Source organism: Oryctolagus cuniculus, chromosome 18 (genome assembly GCF_051225735.1).
Source record: "Oryctolagus cuniculus isolate XC-2025 breed Fujian yellow rabbit chromosome 18, ASM5122573v1, whole genome shotgun sequence".
NCBI lineage: Eukaryota > Metazoa > Chordata > Mammalia > Lagomorpha > Leporidae > Oryctolagus > Oryctolagus cuniculus.
Window position 1 is genome coordinate 17,851,547 of NC_142884.1, and position 18,075 is coordinate 17,869,621.

At 51.2% G+C, this 18,075-nt stretch overlaps 1 protein-coding gene across 6 annotated transcripts in view; it reads right to left on the minus strand.

Annotated features, from left to right (window-relative positions):
- The window catches only part of SIPA1L3 (signal induced proliferation associated 1 like 3), a 242,469-nt gene extending 224,394 nt beyond the window's left edge, over positions 1-18,075 (minus strand). For 2 of the 6 annotated variants that reach the window (XM_008257242.5, XM_008257241.5), the window contains exon 1: positions 17,032-18,073. The gene's annotated coding sequence lies outside the window, so the exon portion shown is untranslated. Of the gene's footprint in view, positions 1-3,217; positions 3,523-4,019; positions 4,329-14,800; positions 14,893-17,031 lie in introns of those variants that run through there. The other 4 variants (XM_089319237.1, XM_089319238.1, XM_002711497.6 and 1 more) reach the window with 4 other exon arrangements.

Below are 18,075 nucleotides of genomic sequence, written 5' to 3' on the forward strand. Positions count from 1 at the left end.
CATACAGCATCCAACGCGAGAAAGGCAACATGCAGCACAGTGTAGCAATACCCCTTAAGGCTAGTATGTCCTCCTTAAGATTACAGAACCATGACGAAATGTGGAAAGATCCGTGCAGTACCAGAGTGCTACCGTGGGTAAAGCACTGTGGGAGGATGCTGACAGGGAGGCAGAGAGGAGGAAAGAGAAAGGAGAACACAAAGAAGGGACCAAAAGTACTAAAAAGGAATTGAGGGGTGAACCTTGTGGCACAGTGGGTTAGGTACCACCTGGGGCACCCATATCCCATGTCAGAATGCCTGGTTAGCATCCAGCCTACTCTAGGCTTCCATGCATCTGGGAGGCGGCGGATGATTGCCCGCCCAAGCAATCCTGGGCCCAACTTTGGTGTAACCCTGGTGTAGCCCTGGCTATTGCATATGTTTGGTGGATAACCCAGTGGGTGGAAGATTTATCTGATTCTCCCTCTTTCTCTGTCACTCTGTGTTTCAAACAAACAAAATCTTTAAAAAGAGGGAGAGGTCTTGAAATTCACTCATAAAAACGATTCTCATCCTCATTTACTGAGTGGTTTCTACGCACCAGACACAGTGTTGAGTCACCTGATCTCACTGCAACTTCTAATTTAATTAATAACACCAGATAAGGAAACAGGTCCAGAGAAAATAAGCACTATGCCCAGAGCTTAGGCAGTGCTGGGACTCAAATTTTATGTGAAATGGCCTCCCAAAGGGCCTTCAACTCAAGCCCAGAACTACTGCACTTGGAGTTCAAAGGACACAAACACTTCACACCTTTAAAAAAAAAAAAAAAAGACATTAGATTGCATTGCATACTTTTTTTTTTTTTAACAGGCAGAGTGGAACAGTGAGAGACAGACAGACAGAAAGGTCTTCCTTTTGCCATTAGTTCACCCTCCAATGGCTGCCGCAGCTGGCGTGCTATGGCCGGCGCACCGCACTGATCTGATGGCAGGAGCCAGGTGTTTCTCCTGGTCTCCCATGGGGTGCAGGGCCCAAGCACTTGGGCCATCCTCCACTGCACTCCCGGGCCACAGCAGAGAGCTGGCCTGGAAGAGGGGCAACCAGGACAGAATCCGGTGCCCCAACCGGGACTAGAACCCGGTGTGCCGGCACCACAGGTGGAGGATTAGCCTAGTGAGCCACGGCGCCAGCCTGCATTGCATACTTTTAAAAATTTGAGAGAAAAGAATCTGCTGGTTCCCTTTCCAAACGCCCAAAACAGTCCAAGCTGAAGCCAGGAGCCAGGAGCCAGGATCTCAATCTGGGTCTCCCATGTTGATGGCAGGGACCCAAGTACTTAATTCATCACCTGCTACCTCCCAGGGTATACACCAGCAGGAAGCCAGAATCAGAAGGCGGGGCTTTCAAAAATAGCAAAGGCCCCATGAGTGCACAAAGTCCACTGGTACCTCAGCCTCTCCAGGTCCCATCCAGTCGTGAGAAATCCAAGAAGGCCACTGACTTTGGAGCCTGGGGAAGCCCTGCCCAGGATACTTTTACAGAATCAATTGCTGACACCAGGAGCAAGAAAACCAATGAGGACATGTCAGCTATTACAGACTCTTCGAGCTCACGATTTAATTAAAACCTGCTCAGCCACAGAGCAAGAGTTATTGCCTATTAAAAGAGGGGAGACCGATAAACTGTGCCTGGCCAGTTAATTCTTATGTCCCAGACATTCTCCGATCTTGTTGCTGCAGGACACCAAACAGGGCCTGGAGAGAAAGTCGGCCTCCCATACACATGAGTACGTACGGGTGGTGTCTTCCATAGAGCCTTTCCTGCCTAAAGTAATCTGGCATTCTCTACACTTAGCAGGGCCAAGGCCTTCCGTTCCATTCCACATGTGCCCGGCTGCCCAGATAAGCCACTGCAAAAGCCCAGCAGCCCAGACTGAAGGGGCCAGACAGGAACACAGGAAGCCAGAGCACTGGTGCTGCAGACAAATCCCAGGAAACTCCCAGGGGACCAAAGGGAGGTGAGTCTGTTACCTTCCCCACTTCTGCAGGCCCCTGGATAAGACGACCTCCTGCTCAAACCCCACAGGGGGCCAGCAACCCATCCTGACAGTGTTGTGGCTGATACCATCAACTCATACTTCCTGTACCTACCAGATGCCAGGAACTGTTCTACAAGGGCAGAGACAAAAGTCCCCATGGCTTCCATGGAGTCTACAGTTAGGGGACAGATAACAACTGTATGTCAAGTGGTAATAAATGCTATGAAAGGAGCTGGTGTGGTGGTGCAGTGGGTTAAGCCACCACCTGCAATGCCAGCATTCTGCATGAGCACCAGTTTGAGTCCCAGCTGCTCCCGGCTAATGTGCCTAGGAAAGCAGCACAAAGTGGCCCAAGGAACTGGGCCCCTGCACCCACCTGGTGGGAAACCTGGATGGAGTTTCTGGCTCCTGACTTGAGCCTGGCCCAGCCCCAGTTGGGGAGTGAACCAGCAGATGGAAGATATATCTAATAAAATCAATCTTTTAAAAAAAGAGCCATAAAAAACACTGAAGCAGCACAAAGGGCTAGTCAATGATGGGGAAGGTGCTATTTAATAAGGAGAGAGCCCTCCTTGAGGTGTTAACACCTGAGCAGAGACCTGAAGGAAGGAGAGAAGGAGATTTGGGGATGCAGGGGCAAATGTCCTGGCAGAGGAAATCGCCAGGACCAAGGCCCTGAGGAAGGAACAAGAGTCCAGTGCAACATAAGGCAGACAGGGACTAGCAGGTGTGGGGGTAGGGTGTGGGGTGGGGCACAGGGATAGCTGACATTTGAGCACCACTCTGTGCTCAGCCTCTGAGCACTTTACAAATATGACTCATTGCATGCTATTTCCTATTTCATAAGAGGAGGAGACTAAGGCCCGGGAGTGAACAGGATTCACCCAACACCACACAGCTCGTCCGTACCAGGCTAGAATGCCCCTCAGCCCATGGCACGCAAGTTCATATCCAGCAAGAGCTCAACAGGGTCACCAAGTCCTCTTCTAGGGAGGAAGGTCCTCCATTTTCCTCTCACTCCCTCAACACTCCACCCACCCTTTCTCCACTCGTAGGAACAGACAGGTAAACATTTCATGGGAGGGGGGAGAAAAGGAAAGAAAACAAAAGAACCAACAGCCTAATTCCTGAAAGGAAGAAACACGGTATTAACTTTCTCTACAAGTCACTACCAAAGTTAATAAACATCACTCACCTAAAAGACGTCCCAAACACAGCCCTGATCACTAGATGGGCAGGTGATTGCCAGGTTAGCCCCGGGTGCGGCTCCTGTCCCAGGTGCTCCCAAGGCGAAGGCCACCTGCCTGGGCTCTCCAGAGCGATCTCAACTGGTGCCTCCCCCAGCCCCGCTGTGGGTGTCTGGAATGCGGAAACGGGAACCTGCCGTGCCAGCTCCTAACAGCGACTTATTCAACAGCTGCAGGAACACGCCAGCCAACGGAGTTCCCCACGAGATGGCTGGTCTTCATGAACAGGCACACTACCCAAGAGGCCGTTCTGCCAACAGTCCCTCTGGGGGAGGGAAATAAAAGGACACCTTACTCATCGGACACGTGGTCTGAGGAGTCTGAATGGGCTTCACAGAAGCTCAAAGACAACAAAAGAAGGTTCGCCTGTTACCTCGGATTCAGGGACCGGCCACCTGTTCATTGACTGAGCCAGGCCTGGATCCGTGCCCACAGCAGCCCCTGCTCTGGGCTTGTGCCTGGCTGCTCCATTCACAACCTCTCAACCCAGGGGTGGGCTCCTCTGCGCATGCAGCCAGGGCATTAGCTATAGCTTAATGATTAAACACGGCTGCCGGACTCTGCCACCCAGCTTCGGGAGCAGAGCTGAATGGCTTCAGCTGACAGCAACAACAGCCACAACCTGTGTGCTCACTGTGCAAAAGGCGCTGCTGTATGCACTTCACCTGGATGACGTCTAACCCTCACAGCTGCTAAGGACGGACTCTTAGCACTACCAGTTCACACACGAGAGAGTTGAACAGCACTCACAGGCTGGTAGTCATACAGCAAGAAGTTGTGGGACTGGGTCAACTCAGCCGGAGCAGCTTCGTGGTTCGGGCTAGATGATCTCATGAGGACAGGCAGGGGCCCACACTGTGCCTCAGCTTCCTCATTTGTAAAATGGGATGGAGGTGAGCAGTCATGATATTTATAGTGAGCACTTGGCTCTGACCCAAAAAATGCTCAACAACCATCAGCTGCAGTTCTCACAAGCTGCCCTCAGACTGAATCAGGTCCATGCTTCTGCCTTCGAAACAGGGAGTAATCGACCAGCTCATGGTCACAGCTGAAATTCTCAACTGCTGAAGGAAAAATATTAAGAAAGACTCTTACTATCCTTCTTTTCATCTACCGCTCCCACCCCCCAAAAAAACCAACCAACCAAACAAACAAAAAAAAAACCTTAGGTCCTTTCCTAAGTACAAGTAGAACTCTGGTTTCATTCCTATAGCCACTCGCCTCCCAGTGCCACATACTTCAGGTACGACTGGCTCCAGCCTCAGTCCCAAGAGAGTAACCCTGACGACTCTTGCTCATGATTGGTCTGGCATGGTCACATGTCACAATTCTGGCCAATGATATATGAGGGGAATCAGGGCATCCATGATCAATAAAAGGTTTCATGTCTTTAAGATACACTTATTTATTTGAAACAGGGTGGGAAGGGGAGAGATCTTCCATCTGCTGTTTCACTTCCCAGATGGCCACAATGGCCAAAGCCAGCTCCATCCAGGTCCATCCATTTGGGTACATGGGCCCAAGCACTTGGTCCATCCTCCACTGCTTTTCCCAGGCCATTAGCAGGAAGCTGGATTGGAAGTGGAGCAGCCGGGACTCAAACAGGTTCCCATAGGGGATGCTGGCACTGCAGTCAGTGTCTTAACTCACTGCACCACAGATCCAGCCCGGTTTCCTCACTCTTAGACAGACGCGACATTGAGTGAGCTGGTGGATATACCCTTGTCGAGCTGGGCCGACTGGAGTAGTGGAGACCTCACTGTGGTCTCACAGGAGCCTGAGGACACAGAAAACATACCATGGATGGCCGAGTTGCACAAAGGAGAGAGACTGAGCCCTTCGAGGCATTGTGGAACTGCTTAGTCAACCCCTATAATGCCCAGTTACGGATTTTTTGCATGAGATCATAAATCTTATTTCAGGCTAATTTCATTTGGGCTTCCTATTATAGGTTAGGAGCACCTAATAGGAACCTAAACCTGGAAGCTTGTCAGAAATGCAAATTCTCCAGCCAGACCTACCAACTCAGGAGCTCTGAGTGGGGCCCAGCAATCTGAGGACGTCCCCTGGGGGATTCCAGTGCCCGCTCAGGTCTGAGAACCACTGCAGCGGCTCACAGAGCCTAAGCAGTAAGAGCACGGCTTCTGGGATCAGACTGCACGGCTCCAAATTGTGTCAGCACCATTTTCTAGCTAGTGACCTTCAGCATGTTATTTAAATTTAGTTACTTTTATTTTTTCCTTTTGCAGATAAAGCATTTATTTTACAAGGTTGGCGGAAGACAAAAACGACTCACTTCCTGTGAAGATCCTGGTAGTGTCTAGCACATAGTAGATGCTCTATTAATCACCTGTTTGCTGCTGCTATCATGACCACTGTTTGAGGTCAAAGGCATTCCAACTGACATCCATTCCTGACCAGCTCTCCCAGAGCTGGACCCGCACGAGGCCCAGTGCCCTGGGGTGCCACACAGCTCTCTGGTCAGCACAGGAGTGTGACAAACAAGAAGGGCTGAAAGTCTTTCTCCCACAGCCAGATCACGGCACCCTGTGCCTCCTCCCGCGGCCTGAGCAGCTCTAGTCACAGCAGGTACCCTCAGGGACACACCAAGCTGTGTATTCTGCAGGCAGCTCTGCTCAGCTGCTGATCCAGAATGTCCAGATGTCTTGTCTACCGGAGAGCAGCCTCACCATGGCACTCATTTCCAACACCCAGCCAAAGTCCCTCTGGGAGCTGTGATCTGGTGGCACCAAGATGCATCCGCCAGGGAAGGTCCTAGCAGGAAGAGACAGCCTCTTGTCAGGCTTACCAGCTAGCCAGGTTTGGGGCTACCAGTGGGCCAGGGGTTTTTCACTCCCTGGTATCACAGACACTGCTGGGCTGTCCCTGGAAGGGCGGGCTGCAGGAAGAGGGAGGAGGTCCCTATCTCTGACCACCAACGCCTAGGGCCAGAAAGCACTGGTCAAATTCCTCCTGCTTCTGAAAGGAAGCTGTAAGGCCAAACCTCATAAAATTGTCAACATTCAACCATTCTTGACTGTTTTAAAAAAAGGCAATTTCATGGGGCCAGCTCCGTGGCATAGCAGGTAAGGCCGCTGACTGCAGTGCCAGCATCTCATATGGATGCTGGTTCAAGTCCCGGCTGCTCCACTTCCAATCCTGCTCTCTGCTATGGCCTGGGAAAGCAGTAGAAGATGGCCCAAGTCCTTGGGCCCCTGCACCTTTATGGGAGACCAGGAGGAGACTCCTGGCTCCTGGCTTTGGATCGGCACAGCTCCTGCCGATGCGGGCATCTGGGAAGTGAACCAGCGGATGGAAGACCTCTTTTTTTCTCTCTCTGCCTCTGCCTCTCTGTAACTCTGCCTTTCAAATAAATAAATCTAAAAAAAAAAAAAAAAAAAAGCCATTTCATGTGCTTCAATCTAATATAAAACAGGAAACTCACTCAAATAATGCAATGGCAAGAAACTGGTGACCAGCAAGAAACTGGGATGGTGGTAGTCTCTGGGGGAAGGAAACTGGGTGCTGTATTTTTGTTCCTTTGTAACACACACTATTCAAACTTCAATAAAATTTAATAATAAAAATCAACCAGCCCTGTGATATCTTCCCACCTCAAAGACAAGACAAATCTGTGCTGGACCCTAAGAGATCCGCACACTTGTCATATCTCTGCTACTCCCACTCTCCCCTGACTCACTGTGCCCAGCCCCCTGGGCCTTCTTGTGAGTCCCTCAGTCTCACCCAGCCCCTCACCCTAGGGCCTTTGCAGGGCTGCTCCCTTTGCCCAGACATCCCCAGTGCCCACCCTCCCTCACCGCCCTCAGGCCAGTCCTGAAGCCACCCTACCTAAAATGTCAGCACCCTCTACCCTAATACTTCACATCCCCTTTCCCCACGGAATGTCGCTCCCTTCACGCTGCCTGCCATCTATGACAGTACACTTGCTTTTTCACTCAGTTGCCCCCCAGTGGAATGTGAGCCCCAGAAGGGCGAGAAGTGTTGTCTCTCTTGCTCACTGCAGTAACCTCCTATCTAGAATGGTGCTCAGCTCAGCGAGTACTTGCTGGATGAGTAAGTTTAAAAATCAGCCGTGCAGGGCCTTTACCATCCTCAAGTCTGACATGCAGTCACACTGGGAAACCCAGAAGTCAAGCCACCTCCACTGGAGGCGGTGCTCCTAACGTTCTCCCCACGCTAGAGTCACCTGAAAGAATTGCCGAGAGAGGCCTTTGAAACAAACACAAGGGTCAGAGATGAAGAGACTGCTGGGGGCAGAAGTGGGAGGAAGCTGGAGGGGCTGTGGGACTTCCTCCTGCCAAGCGAGAGCGCGGGGCCGAGAAGCCGGGCACTGAAGGCCACTGCTCATCATCAGATGGAGCGCACGGCACCAGCGCTCTGCGGGACCGCACCAACCAGTGCTCCTGCTCACGTCAGCCGCTCTACCTGTGGGAGGCAGACGAGCAGCAGAAACCCCCAAGCGTGCCCCTCCTGTCCTGCTCCTGCCACATGAGGACTGTACCACACAGATTTGCTGTGAAGTTACAGATCCCAAAGTAACAAACACAACGGGAGCCTCTGCTTTATGGGAATGGTGGGGAGTGTGCGCCCGCTGTAAAGGAGCGCGAGCTGCTGGCTTGATGAGCGCGCCACCACATGAGGCACCGACACAAGCTGCATCTTGCCCCTTCCCTTCTTTTGTCAGAAGTCAGAACTGGAAGGGGGCACCTTCCCTGCCTCCCACTGCAGTGCTGTGCTGGATTCTCGTTCTGCACGAGAAGAGAGGAAGGCTGGGTGTCCGTCCTAAGGGGAGGATCAAGGGAGGAGCTGAGGCCTCTTGTTGAAACAAGTCTTTGGAAAAAATGTGGGCGGAGCCCCACAGTCAGGTGGAGAGAAACAACGGGTGGCCTCAGCAAACCGACTCCAAGGCCACTGCCATTGTGGCCTGTGAGGAGACAAGCAGAGGGAGCCTGTGGCCACGGGTGCCTGGCCAGGTGCTCTCACTGCTGCTGGACACCTGTTTTACGTGGTTTCCAAAACCCTGGACTCACACAATGAGGGGGAAAAAAACAAACATTAATTTTGTAAGTGGACTGGGCAGAGGCAGAGAATTCCCCCACACATACACTCGCGCTTGCAGCACGTACATGCAATGTTTACTTGTTTCGAACTTCTCATGAGGAGTCGTCTCAAACATACGCAGGATACAATGAGCCCTCATCGCTTCCGCGGTTATCAATTCACGGCCAATCTCATGGCATCTCTCATTTACTCCCACACACACGTCCCCTCCACTCCCCACCTGTCCCTATTATTTTGAAGCAAATGCCACACATTTCAACGATTCATTTTTAGGTATTCCAGAATGTACATCTTAAAGGACTTTTTTCTAAAATATAACCACACCACAATATCATTATCACACCTGAAAAATTTCTAAGAGCTTCTCAGTAATACCAAATACCTAGTTCGTTTTTTTTTTTTTTTTTAAAGAAAAGAGGAGTACAGGTGGCAGAATCACAGAACGCCTCCATGCCTCCACTGGGATCCGATCCGGGGCTCCCCCAGAACAGGAGCTCAGAGACCAGTGGACAGTCCTGCTTCCCCACCCCGTTTGTCTGTCTGTTCACTCAGTGAGGGTACAAGAGCCCAGACTCTGAATCCTTGGCCTTGAACTAACCAGCTCTGCGACTGGAACTTCTCTGAACCTCAGTGTCCTCATACAGGAAGTGAGAATAACAAGGGTACCTACCGTGTGGAGTAGACACAAAGATTAAATATTACACAAAAGCCCTCAGCACAGTGCCGTGTACAGGATTAAGAGTCGCGAGGACACTGACTACCATGAACTCAGCAGACACCACCTGAGCTTCTCTTACATGCTAGGCACTGTCCAGCAGGAGGTACCAGTGACGAATCACCCCCTGGGGACATGAATAAACTCAGACCCTTCAGAACTGACTTCTCTAGGTAGAAAGCTCAGCTCCACCCTGCTCCCAAGATGTGCGGAACCCTAAGCACGAGGTTATCGAAAAGTCTAGAACAATGACTCCCATAGGGCGAAAGAGGAAACCCACACAGCAAAGTCTCTGCATCCGAGCAAGGGCAAGACACACACCCAGCTTCACTGTTGCTGAGCTCACGGGAGGAACTGACAGCAGCTCCAGCAGCCATAGCCAGGAGGGGCAGAATCCACAAGCACAAAGAAGCTTAGACAGAGCTTTCGTGTGCAAAGACGCCACTTGGAAATAAACTTCAGGGGCCAATGTTGTGGCACAGTGGGTTATCCCATTGCCTGCAGCGTTGGAATGGGCACCAGTTAGAGTCCTGGCTGCTCCATTTCCAATCCAGTTTCCTGCCAATATGCCTGGGAAAGCAGAAGAAGATGGCCCAAGTGCTTGGGTCCCTGCACCCATGTGGAAGACCTGGATGAAGCCCCTGGCTTTGGTCTGGCCCAGCCCTGGATGTTACGGCCATTTAGAGAGTAAACCAGTGGATTAAAGATCTGTCTTTCCCTCTAACTCTGTCTTTCAAATAAATAAATCAATCAATCTTTGCTTTTTCCTCATTGTCTCTGATAGGGCCTTTATTCAAAATAAGTGGTCCAAAAGGCAATAAATCAATCTTAAAAAAAAAAAAAAGAAAAGAAAAAGAAACAAAACTTCAAACAGGCTGCGCCTTTTCTTTGCCTTCCTCACTCTCCCAGTCTACCCTCCTCCTCAGTCCCCAAAGACAGCCCTCTGGAAACCTACAGCTCAATTTAAAGAGTGGATCTGTCAGTTGCTCAGGTTTCAAACCAGTATAGCACCAACATAAATTTGGGGATTAAAGCTGACAGGGGAATTCATTGTGCGTAAGTCCTGACTACAGTTTGCATTGCTCCAAATGCAGTCCCCGGCCCCTTCAATCACTGTGATGCAGCATATGCAACAGAGACTGAAACACGCATCAGCTCTGGGCCTGAGCTCAAATTCTGCCCCCACCACTTCACCTTGAGCGAACAGCCTCACTGCCGTGCCTCAGCTTCCACACCTAGAAAACAGGAATAACCACAGTCCTTGCCACTTCGGACACGAGCAACACACACCAACGTTAAGCACAGTGCTGGGCCCGTATGGTGCCTGTGATGGACAGCAGCATAAGGCTAGCTATACCTGTTGACACCAAACATCACTCACCCACCCTGCTTCACCAAGATAACCCACGGAGGGCATCTTTGATCTACGCCTGTGAATCATCACCCTTGATTTACATGTGAGGCTCACACCCTAGGCTCATGCTATGTGATATGGGAGCCATTAGCCACATGTGGCTACTGAACCCTTGAAATGTGGACAGTACAAATTGAGAGGTGGTACAAGTATAAAATGCACACTGTTTTCTGAAGACTTAACGTGAAAAAATTACTTTGTAATTTTACATGTTGAAATAATATTCCGATTAAATAATTAAAATTAATACCTATTTCTCTATACTTATTGCAATTATTTATTTTAAAAATGTGGCCACTAGGGGTGGGCACTGTGGTGCAGCAGATCAAGCCAATACTTGTGATGCCGGCATCCCACAGCTGAATGCCTGGTTTGAATTCCAGCTACCCCACACTTCCAATCCAGTTTCCTGCTAATGCACATGGGAGGCGGTAGATGATGGCCCAAGGACTTGAGTTCCTGTCATCCATGTGGGAGACCCAGAAGGAGCTGCTGGCCTCAGCCTGGCCTCGCCCTGGCTGATGAGAGCACTGGGGAGTAACCAGCAGACAGATCTCTCTCTCTCTGTCAGTCTGCCTTTCAAATAAATAAATCTTTTTTTTTCTAAATGAAGTAAAACTTGGCCACTAGAAAATGTTCAATTTCATAAGGAGTCTTCCTCAGTGGCTCATTTTATATTTCCAACGGAGGCCACCACTGTAGACCCTTGAGAACCAGTGTCTTACACAACTTTGTGCTGTCAGAGTCTAGTCTCGTGCCTGGCACACAGGCCAGGAGGAAGAAATGCTCCACAGGTGAATGGACCACAGTTGCTTTCCATACGTCTGCCCTTAAAAGCACCCACTACCGTCTTCCCATCTAATCAAGGCTGCCTGTGTTCAAAATAAGGCCTAAGCCGCACCAAATCAAAATGACATGGGTCACAGGGCCCCCTCAGGTCCAGGCGTCTTCCCTGGAATCGCTAGACAGCAGTGAGTCTAACAGCCCAGAAAGCTGGCCTGGTGCATGTCATAGCCTCTCCCCTGCCAATCCAAGTCTCCTCACAAAGCTCACCTGGATGAGGCGCTCCCGGCTCACTCTCCTTAGACTCCACGCCTTCAATCAGGGTAACCTGTACCTGGTGTTGCAGCCAGGCAGTCAACCTTGTTTTATTTGAAACAGGTCTCTAGTTCCAAAACAACCAAGAGCCATCCCAACAGATCTCGGTCCTGTCATGTCTTACTGTCAGCGTAAATGATGCCACACAGCTCCAGACGACTCTTGCTCCACACGGATTAGCTATCAGAGCCTGCAGTGCCTTGCACGCCTATGAATGTGGAAAAGGACCCAACCCTGTGTCCGCTTCCTCAATCTGCCTCTGCCCAGTAAAGGGCCAGGCAGAGACAGTCTGGCGTGAGCGGCAGAGCATGGAGTCAGATCCTTACCGGGAAGGTGAGTGCAAGAAAGTGAACTGGTTCCCGGGCCTGTTACCAGGACTAACTGAGAAAGGTGGGGAGGGCTCAAAGAGTCCAGCCTGAGTAAATACTAGATACTATCATTACTATTATTATTTTACAAAAAGCCAAGTAGCATGAACTGGAAAAATAGGAACTCAGCCCTCTCCAGTCACAGTGATACTGTCTTTGTGACAAACTCTTTCCCGCCTCTGGGCTTTGACACCTGCTGTACCGTCTGCCTGGAATGTTCCTCTCGTGGTCCAGCCGGTGCCTCCTGTTCAGTCAGGTCTCAGCTCATGTGACTCCCCTGCAGATGGCTTTCCTACTCATCTGAGTGAAAGTAACCACCTTTCCCCCACCACCATCCTGCTCCATCAGCCACTTTCTCTACTCTTACCCTGTTATTTTCTCCATCATACTTTAAACCATGTGAAAGAATTATCTTGTTTAGTGCATTTCTCCCCCAACAAGAATGCAAATCCGCAGAGGGCAAGATCTTGATCTGTCTTGGTGACTGCTGAATCCCTTCTGCCCAGAGCAGGACCTGGCGTACTTTAGTGCTGTTCGTCAACTCAAGAACAGTAAAAAGGAGCAGCAGCTAATTATAAAAGGGCTACTGGAAACCTGATGCACAGAAGTCCTGTAGACATGTTACTCAGTCTCCAGCAACCATGAGGTGAAGAGTACTATCAAAGCCATTTTGCCAAGGAGAAAAGATCCTGGAGTGGACATGGTATAGCAGCGTAGGCCGTGGCTTGCAATGCCTATATCCCGTGTCGGAGTGCGGGCTCAAAGTCCCGGCTAGTCCACTTTGGATCCAGCTCCCTACTGGCGCACTGGGGAACGCAGCAGTTGATGGCCCAAGTACCTGGGTCCCTGCCACTCAGATCTGTCTGCCACCTAAGCCGCCCTCCCACCATTACACATTTCTTGCAAATACGAGGAGTGGTATTTCTCATGGACGCTTCACAACCAGCCCCGCACGCCACCGGGGCCAGTGGCCAGCCCACCTCACTTGTTCTACTTCCCTTCTCCACTCATCTCCTCCCTTCCTTCCAGGGCAGTTGGGTCCCTCCCCCCAGACCTCTAGCATCACCACGCTGGATCCCTGCTTTGTAACTTGTTCTTATTTCTACCTGGTGTTTTCAATTACGGCTCTGAGTCTTCTATGAGCCCTGCCCTACAGAGCTCGGAGTGACTCCAGGTTTGAAAGATCACCTGTAACAGCTATACCAGGCCCTGCCCTGCAAGCCTGACACAGCGGATTTCACTGGATCCTCTCTCAACAGCTGCTCCGTGAGGAAGGTACTGGTATCATTTCCATGTTTAGATGAGGAAACGGAGGCCCAGAAGGACAAATGACTTGCCTGAGTATCACAACTAGTACAGAGCATTTGAATCCTGAACGCTGCAGGCCACACAGCCCCGGAGTTTGTTTTCCCCTACTATGCCACACTGCTGATGCTATTCAGGATGCTTAGTAGATGTGTGTTTGCTAAGGGAAAAGAAATCTCCAAAACAAACTAAATGGCCAGCACTAGGGAAACAATAAGATAAAATACTGTCTCGCCATACAAAAAAATATGGGTACATTCTTAAAAAGAATGAGTTAGATCTTTATGTAATGACTTGATGAGATACACTCAATTGTTACCTGAAAAAATCAGGTTACAAGTATGTGCAGCTTGATCTCTACTCTTCCTTTATTTGGGAATGGTGTAGGAGGAAGAAAATAATTTGACATATGCAAATATATATCAATATGGACACAGAAAAAAAATGGAAAACACTCATCCTAAGTGCCAAAGCAAAGCGCGTGTCAGTTTTGCTCACCCTGAAATCCCTGAAGCTTGACAGCAGATACTTAATACACACTTTTTGAATAAATGGTTATCTCCGGGGGCAAGGGGTTTCAAAGCAGGGGCTTGGGGATGGCACTTATTTTCCCTTAACATCACTACATTGTTCGGCACACATTTAAAATTTTTTTCTTGGGGTTGGCACCGTGGCACAGCAGGTTAAAGCCCTGACCTGCAGCGCCAGGCATCCCATATGGGTGCCAGTTCAAGTCCCAGCTGCTCCACTTCTGATTCAGCTCTCTTCTATGGCCTAGGAAAGCAGCAGAGGACAGCCCAAGTCCTTGGGCCCCTGCACCAACGTGGGAGACCCAGAAGAAGCACCTGACTCCTGGCTTTGGATGGGCTCAGCTCAGGCCGCTGCGGCTGTTTGGAGAGTGAACCAGCAGATGGAAGACCTCTCTCTGCTTCTACCTCTAACTCTTTCAAATAAAATAAGTCTTTAAAATTTTTAAATTTTATATTGAACAGATAAAAAATTATAAATTTTTACAAAGTGCCAGGACACACATTATGTGTTTCTTGTAAGCAACTTTTGTAAGCCAAATTCAACCCAATCACACACACATACAAACAGGTAAAGGCCATGACCAGGATAGTCTTAAAAAGTAATCTTAAAGAAAACACAAGCACACAAACTGATCCGACATCCTTTCATTCTAACAGCGAAAAAGAGATACTTTAAAGGAAGTGACTATTGCATTCTCCTAATATATAAATACATTTAGAGTTTAAGTTATTAAAGCTAATTTTGAAATATACCAGCAAATTAATATCTTGCAGCAAAAGGGGCCAGTCACCACACATTCTAAATTTCATTTTTGATTTACCACCTAACAACTGCAATGTCTGCAAAAACAGGCTCACGTTAAACTCTTAGACTATTCCAGCCTCCTAAAAACCATGTGCTGTTGTCACTAACAATTGAGACCAACCAATAGTTTTTTTTTTTTTTTTTTAAGACACTGCTTTAGTTCCTCGGATTAAAAAAAAACCCAAAACACAGGGGGGGAAAAAAAAAGAAAAACCTTAAATTTGGCGGCCATCACAGATTTGCTTGAAACCACAGGTTTCCATCATCAGACAAAATCACAATGACAGGTTTCTGAGCACAGATTCAACCTAATGGAGGCCTAATAAATCCTCTTCCCAGCCTGTTCTCAGCTGTGTGCGCCTGCCTCCTGAAACGCCTGGGATGGCCATCTTCCCGTACAGGATATTCGAACCCGCTGACACAGTATAATTTTTCAGAAAGAAATTAACCACTCAGCCCATCTTTACCAGGCTAAAACTGTAGCAACGGGTCCCCTGGAAGCCAGGCCTTTCTGCCGCATCTGTGGCCTTGCATGTGTGCTCTTCTCTGCCCCTGGTTAATGCACATGCTACTCATGGTTGCCTATGTTAATCCTTGGCAATTTAAGAGAAACAACTCAAGCTTATCTGAAAAGGCCACTCCAGGAGCTGAGGGGCATTTTTCCCTGCTGTCATAATCGAGACCAATATAGGCCAATGAAATGGCTATTCCATCCTTCTTGCCACTCAACTGGATGTGGGAAGGCTGGGGAAGAAGAGCGACTTCCTAATTTCTGGTCTGGGCAACCTGCTCAGTGTTGGCCCACTTGCTAAGATGGTGACTAGTAGGTGTGGCGGCGGAGGGGAGTTCAGGTTGGGTATGTTCAGTGTGCAGTGCCCCAAGGATAGCCATCTAGGGCACAGAGGAAGTACAGTCTCCGCATCTCGAGATGGAACCCAGGGGGCTGGTGTGGCTGAGACACACAGGGACTGGCAGCACTGGGACAGAGACAGCACTGCAATGAATGAACATCCTGGTGTGGAAGGGACGGGGCGTGGGGCTGGGGGTGGGGGGCTGACAGCAGGTCAGCATCTCCTCTCCTTGGGCCCTTCCACTGTTCCCAAATTTAACTGCTGATGAGTAAGAATTGGGGGAGGGGGCAACATTAACCTTGTCCCCACTGGGCACTGTAGGTGCAAACAGAAGCAGAAAAAGGCCCATCACACAAAGGCACACTTACAACATTTCAAAAATTACCCGGTGTCAGGCCCGTGCTCAGTGCTAAACAAGAACGACCTCCTGGAATCATCCAAACAACGCTGGCATGCAAGTCCTCCGACTACCATTTCACAGATGGGGACACTGAGGTTGGGAGCAAACGTGTGGGGGAGCTCAGGGCTGTCACGTCCCAGCCCACGGCCAGGCAGAGCCTGGGCCAGATGGAGAATACCACAGAACGATCGCAATGCCCCTACAGAAGAGCTGCCTCTGGAGTAGGAACACAATCCCGGCAAATCCCACAACCTTCCGAGGGTGATGCGTTATCTCATTTTATAAATGAAGAACTTCAGGCTGCAGGAGGGGAAGCCAACGGGACCAGTTGAGTCCGGTCCTTTGGGGACACCAAGACTCCAACCAGCGTTCCACCCGCGGAGGGTCTGCGGGGCGCCGGGAAAACGCGGAATAAATTGTACCATTTGCTGAGCGCTATTATGCCCGCTGCTGTGCTCAGCACTTTACACGTAGTCTCCTCACTACATCCTCCGAGCACGCTGCGGTGGCTGCTATTTTAAAGCCCCTATGTTACAGAGGCAGAGAAAGCGAGGCACAGAGAAGTGCAGTCAGCTGCGCAGGGTCACACAGCTGCTAAATGCCAGAGCCTAAATTTGAACTGGGTCTCTGCCTCCCAAACCAAAGCTCTGTCGACTCAGGCGGCTACCCTGCAGTGAGTGCTAACTACGAACTTGGCTCTTTACAATACACACGGCTCACCTAACCGTCCACCCTATGCAATCGGTATCGTCACCCCCTTTCTCCGGGAGCTGACAATAAAGCCAACCCATAATAAGTGCCTTGTATGTGCCATATGCTCGGTCGGATCTCAACATTTCAACAGAATCCCAGGCAGAAGACCATCACTCTCCTTCCCCGTTTTAGCAAAGGGAAAACTGAGGTTCAGCGCGGTCGCAGCTCCCGAGCAGCAGAGCCGGGATGCGAACCCACCGCCCCCTGACTCCAGGCTCTTCCCTACGGCGCCAGGTTGCACGTCTGGAAAGTTGAGCCATAGGGGCACTAGTCCGGCCGGGTCCGGAGGGCGTGAATCCCGGCGCCGCCGCCCCCCAACACCCGGTACCCACACCCGGCCGTCCGCCTGGTCGCCCGCCCGCGCTGACCCTCAGGGTCCAAGCAGCCACCTATTCCTCGCCACCCTTTCGCGAGGCCGCTCCAGCACCTGGAGCCACATACCTGGGCGTCCCCGCTGCGTGCCCTGCGGGCCTCACAACCGCGGCGTCCGGCCCCGCGCTGCTCGCTGGAGACGCCGCCAGCTCCGGTGGCCCGAGTGACTTCCAGGCTGCCCACTTCCAAGCCGCTTCGCGCGAAGCCTCCTGGGAACTGTAGTTTCGCCCTCAGAGGCCGCGAATTGAACAGCGCCTGGTGCGCAAGTGCTGCCGGGAGTTGTAGGCGTACCACCGCACCGCCTTCTGGGAACGGTAGTCTGTCGCCTTCCTTGCCGCTCCAGAGCACTTCCGCAGCCCCGAGGGGCGTGAGGAATGGGGGCGTGTCTTGTGCAGGCTCCAGTCCAGGAACCTGGCTCCTCACGCCACCGGGGTGGTTTCTCCTTATTCCTCTCCGCCTCTTTCCTTCTTTCGGTAGGCCTTCTCCCTTCCTCTCTTTGAGTTAGTTACCCCGAGAGCAAGAGCCTCGGGAGAGACGGGGGTAGCAGAGCAGTGCGGTCGATTCCCCGCGGAGAAGAGCGGCAGAGGGCGTCGATGCGCGCTCATGCACGCGCGCTCGCCAGCCGACTCCGGCCTAAATTTCCGCGGGCCCCCACGGGAAAGGCTTTTTTTTTTTTTTCTTTCTTTCTTTCGAACGCTCGCGCGCGCTTGGCGGGGTCTCGCGCCGGGCGCGCACGCGCGCTCGCTCCCGTCGTCTTGGTCAGTCGGCCCAGCGCGGCGTTGGGCGACTAACCGCTCTCTCGGAGTCGTTCCGCGGCATCCCCGAGGTAGCCTCTCAGGCACTCCCTCCAGGTCTGTTGCGCGTAGGAGCTCCTAAGTGCCGCCTCGCACACTGCGCCCGTCTCTTGCGGGGAATCCGGCCGCAGGTAAACGGCGCGGCCCCGCCCACCCTCCGGCCCACGCGCGGGTCTGGGGCGCCCCCCGGCTGTGAAGGGAGCCGGGTCTGGTCGTCCTTGCCCTGCCGAGGCCACGGCAGAGCTCCGGCTTCCCCGGGGGCCCGAATCCCACGAGCAGGGCGTTCCTTCGCTGATCACGCACTTGGAGGGTAACTAGT